Consider the following 9,795-nt stretch of genomic DNA (forward strand, 5'->3'; position numbering starts at 1 on the left):
AGAAATTGAGAAAGCATGGGTGTGGATTTCTTTGGAAAGAGGGAGGATGATCCCATGGTCGCAGAAAACGGTTGGATAGAACCATCGAGTCTCGAATAGCTAAATTGCACCCCAAGAGGAACTCGGTGGGTGTTGTGTCCCTACTTTAGGATGATGCATATCAGTGGTGGGACACAGTAACCAGTGAGGTGCAACCTGAACGGATCACCTGGGAATTCTTCCTCACCGAGTTCAGGAAGAAATATATTAGCAAAGTGTATTTAGAAGAGCAAAGAAGGGAATTTATCAGTTTGAGACAGAGACAGTTGTCAGTGGCTGAGTATGAGCGTGAGTTTGTCAGACTGAGCCGGTATGGGAGGGAGATAGTCCCTATAGAGACAGAGAGGTGCAGACGGTTTGAAGAAGGGCTCAATGACAACATCAAAGTCAGCACTGGAGATCACAGATTTTTCTAAACTGGTAGATGCAGCATCAAAAGTGGAAAGGGTCAGAATCAATGAACAAAATAGAAGGGAAAGACAGCAGAAGAGGGGTCCGGGTCAGTCCAGTACATTTTCTGCTCCCAGTAAGAAGAGTAAGGGTCCTCCTGCTCAGAGTTCAGGACCACCACAGAGTTAGGGTCAGTCTCAGGGGCCCAGACCATAGTTCACACCTAGTAAAGGCTAGTCCACACTATCAATGGGCAGCTCTCCAGGGACGGTGTTTAGCGGACCAGCCCCTGTATCTTCTACTTGTCAGTACTATCAGAAGTGGCATAAGGGGGAATGTTGGCGAGTGACCGGTGCATGCTTACGGTGTGGATCGATAGAACACCAGATCAAGAATTGTCTGAAGAGGACTACTACTGTTGCTCCAACGCAAACTGACAGACCTGCTCCTGCACCACAAAGGGGTAGGAAGCCCGATAAACCTGAGGCAGCTGGTCCATCACTGAGGCCTGCATCTGAGTCAGCTGAGAGGCCAGACACTAGAATACTAGCCAGGGCCTATGCCATCAGAGCTCAGGAGGAGCAAGATGCCCCAAATGTCATCAGGGGTATGTTTTCCCTCTACAACACTTCTGTGCATGCATTAGTGGATCCAGGATCCACTCATTCCTATATTTGCATCAAACTACTCGTAGAGAGGGGAGTTTTAGTAGAGGAGTGTGATCAAGACATTCTGGTCACAAACCCACTAGGCCATAGTGTGGTAGTGAATAAGGTGTATAAAGGTTGCCCGTTGAAGATTCAGGGGTATGAATTCTCGGCAGACCTAATTAAGTTTCCCTTCCACGAGTTTGACGTGATTTTGGGTATGGACTGGTTATCACGTCATCAGGCAATAGTTGATTGCAAATTGAAAAGGATTTCTCTGAAAACTTTTGAGGGTAATGAGATCACTGTTGTGGGTGAAAGGACAGATTTCCTGTCCAATGTTATCTCAGCCACAGTTGCAAGAAGATTGATGAGAAAGGGCTGTGAAGCTTACCTAGCACACGTGGTTGATACTAGGCAAGCTAAGCTAAACCTGTGTAATATACCCACGAAGAGACTTCCTGGATGTATTTCTGAAGAGTTGCACAGTTTACCAGAAAGGGAAGTCGAGTTTGCTATTGAGGTAATGCCGGGTACAGCACCCATTTCCATTGCTCCTTATAGGATGGCACCAACTGAATTGAGGGAGTTGAAAACTCAGTTGCAAGAGTTGCTTGATAAGGGGTTCATACGCCCCAGTGTGTCACCATGGGGAGCTCCTGTGCTGTTTATGAAAAGGAAGGATGGAACCTTGAGATTGTGTATTGATTATCGGCAGTTGAACAAAGTAACTGTGAAGAACAAATATCCATTGCCCAGAATTGATGATCTGTTTGATCAGTTGAAGGGAGCCAGTGTATTTTCAAGAATTGATCTCAGATCAGGGTATCATCAGTTAAGGGTAAAGGATGCAGATGTGTCAAAAACTGCATTCAGAACCCGGTATGGACACTATGAATTTTTAGTGATGCCGTTTGGTTTGACAAATGCACCAGTAGCATTTATGGACCTTATGAACCGTATCTTTCATCCATACTTAGATCGATTTGTAGTGGTCTTCATTGGTGATATTCTAGTGTATTCCAAGACCAGGGAAGAACATGATGAACATTTGAGGATTTTTCTGCAAACCCTGCGAGAAAAGAAGCTGTATGCTAAGCTGTCCAAGTGTGACTTCTGGATGAGTGAAATCTCTTTCCTTGGACACATAGTATCAGCTAAGGGGATTAGAGTGGATCCCAAAAAGATAGAAGCAGTGATGGAATGGAAGTCTCTCAGAAATACAACTGAGGTCAGAAGATTCTTGGGGCTAGCTGGGTATTACAGAAGATTTGTGAAGGGGTTCTCTCTTATAGCTGCTCCAATGACCGAGTTGTGGCACAAGAATGTGAAATTTGGCTGGAACGACAAGTGCCAAGCCAGTTTTGAAAGGCTGAAGGCTATGTTGACAGAAGCACCAGTGTTAACACAGCCAATGTTGGGAAAAGACTTTGTGGTCTACAATGATGCCTCACACAATGGGCTAGGGTGTGTATTGATGCAAGAGGGGAAAGTGGTCGCCTATGCTTCCAAGCAGTTAAGGCCACATGAACAGAACTACCCTACTCATGACCTGGACTTAGCAGCAATTATCTTCGCACTGAGGATATGGAGGCATTATTTATATGGTGAAAAATGCTACATCTATACGGACCACAAGAGCCTAAAATACTTGCCAACCCAGAAGGAGCTCAACCTCAGGCAGAGGCGATGGATTGAGTTCCTAAAGGACTATGATTGTGTGATTGATTATCATCCTGGGAAGGAAAATGTAGTTGCTAATGCTTTAAGCAGGAAGTCAATCACAGCTTTAAGATCACTAAATGCCTGTCTGTCCTTAGCTCAAGATAGAGTTATTTTGGCTGAGTTACAAGTGAGGCCAACCTTGCTACAGCAGATACAAGATGGGCAGAGGGTAGATGAAAAACTATTAGCCATTGTGGGAAAAATTCCTGAGGGGAAGGAAACTGAATATGAGGTGAAAGCAGATGGGTGTATGTACTACAGAGGAAGAGTGTGTGTATCAGATAATGGGGAGCTGAAGACTAATATTCTGAAAGAAGCACACACTAGTGTTTATGCTATGCACCCAGGGAGTACAAAAATGTATAATGATTTGAAGCTTCATTATTGGTGGCCTGGTACGAAGAGGGATATAGCTGACTATGTGACTAAGTGTTTGACATGTTAGCAAGTCAAAGTAGAACATCAAGTTCCATCAGGATTGCTACAGCCTATAAGCATACCTGAATGGAAATGGGACTGGGTCACTATGGATTTTGTTAGTGGTCTACCTCTCACCCAAAGGAAGCATGATGCAGTGTGGGTGATAGTGGATAGATTGACAAAGTCAGCACATTTTCTGCCAGTTAGGACTGACTACTCACTGGAGAAGCTAGCAGAATTATGTATCAGTGAGATAGTTAGACTGCATGGAATCCCACTTTCCATCATATCTGACCGAGACCCAAGGTTTACATCGAGATTCTGGAAAAAGTTGCAAAAAGCCTTGGGCACACAACTCCGTTTTAGCACGGCTTTTCATCCTCAGACGGATGGATAGTCAGAATGAGTAATCTAGGTAAACCTAAGACCTAATTGAATTTTTGCAATTAATAAATTAAAATGATAGTAACACTGTGAATTATGTGATAGATCCTGGAAGATATGCTAAGGAGTTGTGTCATTGAGTTTGAGAGGAGTTGGGATAGATACCTCCCACTGGCAGAATTCGCATATAACAATAGCTACCAAGCTAGCATTCAAATGGCTCCGTATGAGGCACTGTATGGGAGGAAATGTAGAACCCCAGTGTGCTGGACTGAATTGGGCAAAGATAAGCTGGTAGGAACAGACCTGGTGAAACAGACTGAGGAGAAAGTGAAGATAATCAAAGCTAAATTGAAGGTTGCCTCAGATAGACAGAAGTCTTATGCCGACCTGAAGAGAAAAGAGATAGAGTATGCAGTTGGTGATAAAGTGTTTCTCAAAGTGTGACACCCCTTACCCGACTACAGTGTAGCCGAGCAAGTTATGCCACTTAGTGTGTCGAAGCACTCTATTTTATCTTAATTCATTTTTATCATAGTTTTGAAAATAACTTGTGAAATATAATTCATTTATTGAAATTGTAATTTATTTGAGGTTCCGAAAATTTTATAGAAAATTCAGTGAATCTGGCTAAAAATGGAGAAAGCAGTTCTTGAACTGTGAAAAACACTTCCTATGATCATATTCAATCAATCCCAACTCCAATTATCAACAAAGTCTCAGAATAATTTCATCAATTTCATTTATTTCTCAATCATTCATCTCATGGTACTCATATACAATTCACATTTTGTATCACATCAAGTTACAGCAATTTCTTAACGATTCCTCTATTTATCATTTCACATCATTATTAGACTCAAATCATAAATAAATTCTCACATGTGATTTATAATCACAAATTACAAGTACTTATATTAATACAAAATTATATTACATTTGTTCAAATACATATGTTAAAATAAGATTTTAATTACCAAATTTACAAAAATCTCAAAATACAAAATGGGACCTAGTGTCCTACCAATGCACTGTTTATGGTGAGGTGACACGGACGCTATGCGAATCGTGAACCGCCTTACAACTGTGGTCTACTGGGCCCTCTGTCCAAATCTTCAGTACCTACGCGTTGCAAAAGCGACGCGCTAAGCATAAAGCTTAGTGGTGCCAATAATACAAGAAAATATAATATGCAAATAAAAATCATAATTTCTTGGCTATTGTGTTCATAAGAACTGAATAATTACCAACTTAGTGTTTAGTCGAGGGCTAATTACGTTTTATGATATTAACTTCTTCATACATTTTGTTAATTATTTTCTTCATGATCTTGAGTTTCTTTGTATTCTATCATAATCATTCCTGATATTTAATTTTCGTATTTTCTTTAACAATCAGTTCAATTACAGTTATACTTTTCCATTCATTTGGTTGCCCAAGTAACCTATACTGGACGACTGGACTGGATAACGGGTCGTTGGCACTGGACACCGCGGTGCCTCGGGCCGTCATACCATGGGACGCAGAACGTCAACCACGTATGCAGTCAGTATGGCTAAAAAGCCATGATATCACATAATCGGCATAAAAAGCCATGAATACGGGCATAAAAGCCAAGAATACGGGCATAAAGCCATGAATACAGGCATAAAGCCTTTCGCAGTACTGCTAAAACAATACCCTATTGGCATGCCAAACTATCCAAACCAATCTTGTTAGGTATACTAGGGCATTTGATACTTTAAAATTCTTCAATCTTTGAATTTCAACTTTTGGTGTCACTATTCATTTCATTGGTCAACAAGAAAGTTGACTTTTGCATAGAAAGTAGGTACATTGACTTTGGCACTTCAAACATACCACATTTTTCATTTAAAACTTGTTGGAAGTGATCACCATTACCATTTCTAAGCTTAAACCAAGGGAAACAAAATTTTCAGTTTTTGAAGCTTAATTTTACTATTCCACTAAGCACTGTTACAGTGGGAATTTGAGGAAATAGTAAACATGAAAGTTGTTCCTTATTTTGTCTAGTTGAATTTCCTTTTTTGAATCACTCCATTTGGAGTTTTGTAACTCAAGTTATGGCCAAAATAAGTTTACTGTTCACGTGTACTGTTCATGCTGCAATTTTGGGTTTTGGCAGATTTTGGTCCAACTTTGGTCAGTAATTTGACCAAGTTAAGTTCATAATTTGGTCTAACTTTCTTCGTATGAAATGTTCTACCATGCCTTAGGTTTCTATCGGTTCAAGAATTGCCTAAATCCGAGTTTTCTAGAGAGAGTTATAGCCATCCAAACATTACTGTTCAAATGTAAATCTGCAGAGTTGCAGGTTTGATAACTCAATTTTGTTCAATAATTTGAATGGGTTAATGGCATAATTTGGGGTGATGTTCTTCATGAAAGTATTTTGTCTATATCATATCTTGTTGCTGTAAAAATTTCAGGTCAATTTGACCATTCAACATTGAGTTATGGCCAAATGAACGATTCTCGTTCATTTGGTCATTCTCAGGGCTGTTTGCAGGGTATCCGGATTGGGACCAACTTTTGGTCCTCTTGCTTTGGTCTTTTGGGCATAGTTTCTTCAGCAAAAATGTGCCATTATAAGCCTAGTTTCATGTCCAATTGGCCAAACACCAATTGGACCTACACAGCCAAAGTTATGGCTGTCTAAGTGGACTGAAATTTCACCACGCCTGCACTTACAAGGCAGCCTACTCATTCCCTTTGCCATGCTACATTTCAGTCCAAATTATGGTCAACTTACCTAAAATGGTCACTAATTGACCCTTATAATGTTCTTTCACAATTTCATAAGTTAAATCCAAGTTTCACACCTCAAAACCCTAATTTCCATTATAAATTTTCACAACTACCTTAATTAAACACTTTCATTCCTTACATATATATATATATATATATATATATATATATATATATATATATATTTTAAACATACTCTCTAGTTCACTCTAAGTCCATCAAGACACTCAATCATGTTCCTTCTTTAGGGCTGCCAAAAATCATGGTGGACATACACATAACTTTTATTCATTTAAGTTACAAATTCATACTTGTTTCAAGTCTCTAGCATGGGATTAAAGAGTTTTAAGTATATATGTGCACTAACCTCTTGTAGGGCAGAATTTTCCCAAGTTAATCTTCACTTTCTTTCCCTTTCTAGGCTGCCAAACACTTCCCAAGAGGTAGAGACAAGTTTTTAGTGAAGGGACTTAGGGTTTTATAGTGCAAATTCATGGGAAAATGGAAGTAATTAAAGAAAACTTCCATGGAGGGTTATGGAGGAGAGGATCACGTTTTGAAGAAGAAGATGGCTGCTTTTTTTTTGTCTTCCTTGGTCTTTATTTATCTCTTTTACTAATTAGTTAAATGGTTACTTAATTGTGATTGGTTATGGCTTTTAAATGACATCACCAAGATGTCATAAATTGCTTTTTATTTCATTTTCCTTTTCTTTTATCCACTACTCATTTCCAATTTCATTTTTAGTAATGTTTATTCATATTTTATATCATATTAATTATTTACTTAACTGGACAAGTCGGCCAAAAATCACCTCTGAAGGCGAAATGACCAAAATGCCCTCCGTTTGGCTTAACGGGTCAAAATTGTCTGTACCGATTGAAAAATTTTTCTAGGTATTTTCTTGGCATTCTAATGGCATAGGAACCTCAGTAATCCTTATCTGAAGTCCCAAAAATTATTTTATAATTTTTCCCCCGGGTCTAGGGCTCCTCGTTGCGAGAACCGCAACTTACCTCTGGTTACCCATCGCTTGGGCACCGGCTCATTTGACTTAGTTGCATTTTATTTCTAAATTTTTTACTAAATTTTTCTTATTAATATTTGAGTTAATGAAGGTTCCTGACTTTAGTTTAAATATTTTTCCAGAAGTTCTAGTCGTCTGACCGACACTGGCCAGGAATAAGAGATCGTATGAATTGCTACCGGGAGGATGTTACAACTCTTCCCCTCTTATTTAAATTTCGTCCTCGAAATTTACTCAATATAAATAGCCAAGGAGCTAATACCTCTTTATTTCTTCACCTTTCCGTGTTATCCTACTTCACTTTCTCCTTAGTCTCAATCCTATCCTCAAACAGTTATGTACTCATCCTTTTTCATCTTAAATATAGTCTCCTTCTCATCTCCATTCGCTCTCTCATTGTCTCTTCACTCTCTTATTCCATACCTTAACCTAAAATAAACAGGAAATACAGATCTGCAATAGTGTCACCTCGACTCTTATGAATGCAATGCATGATATGCAATCTATCTAGGTCGAACGCCTAAACCGCGCTCTGATACCACTAAATGTGACACCCCTTACCCGACTACAGTGTAGCCGAGCAAGTTATGCCACTTAGTGTGTCGGAGCACTCTATTTTATCTTAATTCATTTTTATCATAGTTTTGAAAATAACTTGTGAAATATAATTCATTTATTGAAATTGTAATTTATTTGAGGTTCCGAAAATTTTATAGAAAATTCGTGAGTCTGTGCTAAAAATGGAGAAAGCAGTTCTTGAACTGTGAAAAACACTTCCTATGATCATATTCAATCAATCCCAACTCCAATTATCAACAAAGTCTCAGAATAATTTCATCAATTTCAATTATTTCTCAATCATTCATCTCATGGTACTCATATACAATTCACATTTTGTATCACATCAAGTTCTGACAATTTCTTAACGATTCCTCTATTTATCATTTCACATCATTATTAGACTCAAATCATAAATAAATTCTCACATGTGATTTATAATCACAAATTACAAGTACTTACATTAATACAAAATTATATTACATTTGTTCAAATACATATGTTAAAATAAGAGTTTAATTACCAAATTTTCAAAAATCTCAAAATACAAAATGGGACCTAGTGTCCTACCAATGCACTGTGGATGGTGAGGTGACACGGACGCTATGCAGAACTGTGAACTGCCTTACCGAATCTGTGGTCTACTGGGCCCTCTGTCCAAATCTTCAGTACCTACGCGTTGCAAAAGCGACACGCTAAGCATAAAGCTTAGTGGTGCCAATAATACAAGAAAATATAATATGCAAATAAAAATCATAATTTCTTGGCTATTGTGTTCATAAGAACTGAATAATTACCAACTTAATGTTTAGTCGAGGGCTAATTACGTTTTATGATATTAACTTCTTCATGCATTTTGTTAATTATTTTCTTCATGATCTTGAGTTTCTTTGTATTCTATCATAATCATTCCTGATATTTAATTTTCGTATTTTCTTTAACAATCAGTTCAATTACAGTTATACTTTTCCATTCATTTGGTTGCCCAAGTAACCTATCTGACGATCGGATGGATAACGGGTAGTTGGCACCGACACCGCGATGCCTCGGGTCATATACCATGGGACGCAGAACGTCAACCACGTATGCAGTCAGTATGGCTAAAAAGCCATGATATCATATAATCGGCATAAAAGCCATGAATACAGGCATAAAAACCATGAATACGGGCATAAAGCCATGAATACAGGCATAAAGCCTTTCGCAGTACTGCTAAAACAATACCCTATTGGCATGCCAAACTATCCAAACCAATCTTGTTAGGTATACTAGGGCATTTGATACTTTAAAATTCTTCAATCTTTGAATTTCAACTTTTGGTGTCACTATTCGTTTCATTGGTCAACAAGAAAGTTGACTTTTGCATAGAAAGTAGGTACATTGACTTTGGCACTTCAAACATACCACATTTTTCATTTAAAACTTGTTGGAAGTGATCACCATTACCATTTCTAGGCTTAAACCAAGGGAAACAAAATTTTCAGTTTTTGAAGCTTAATTTTACTATTCTATTAAGCATCACATTAGTGGGAATTTGAGGAAATGGTAAACATGAAAGTTGTTCCTTATTTTGTCTAGTTGAATTTCCTTTTTTGAATCACTCCATTTGGAGTTTTGTAACTCAAGTTATGGCCAAAATAAGTTTACTGTTCACGTGTACTGTTCATGCTGCAATTTTGGATTTTGGCAGATTTTGGTCCAACTTTGGTCAGTAATTTGACCAAGTTAAGTTCATAATTTGGTCTAACTTTCTTCGTATGAAATGTTCTACCATGCCTTAGGTTTCTATCGGTTCAAGAATCGCCTAAATCCGAGTTTTCTAGAGAGAGTTATAGC

The sequence above is a fragment of the Hevea brasiliensis genome, chromosome 12 (assembly GCF_030052815.1).
Source record: "Hevea brasiliensis isolate MT/VB/25A 57/8 chromosome 12, ASM3005281v1, whole genome shotgun sequence".
NCBI lineage: Eukaryota > Viridiplantae > Streptophyta > Magnoliopsida > Malpighiales > Euphorbiaceae > Hevea > Hevea brasiliensis.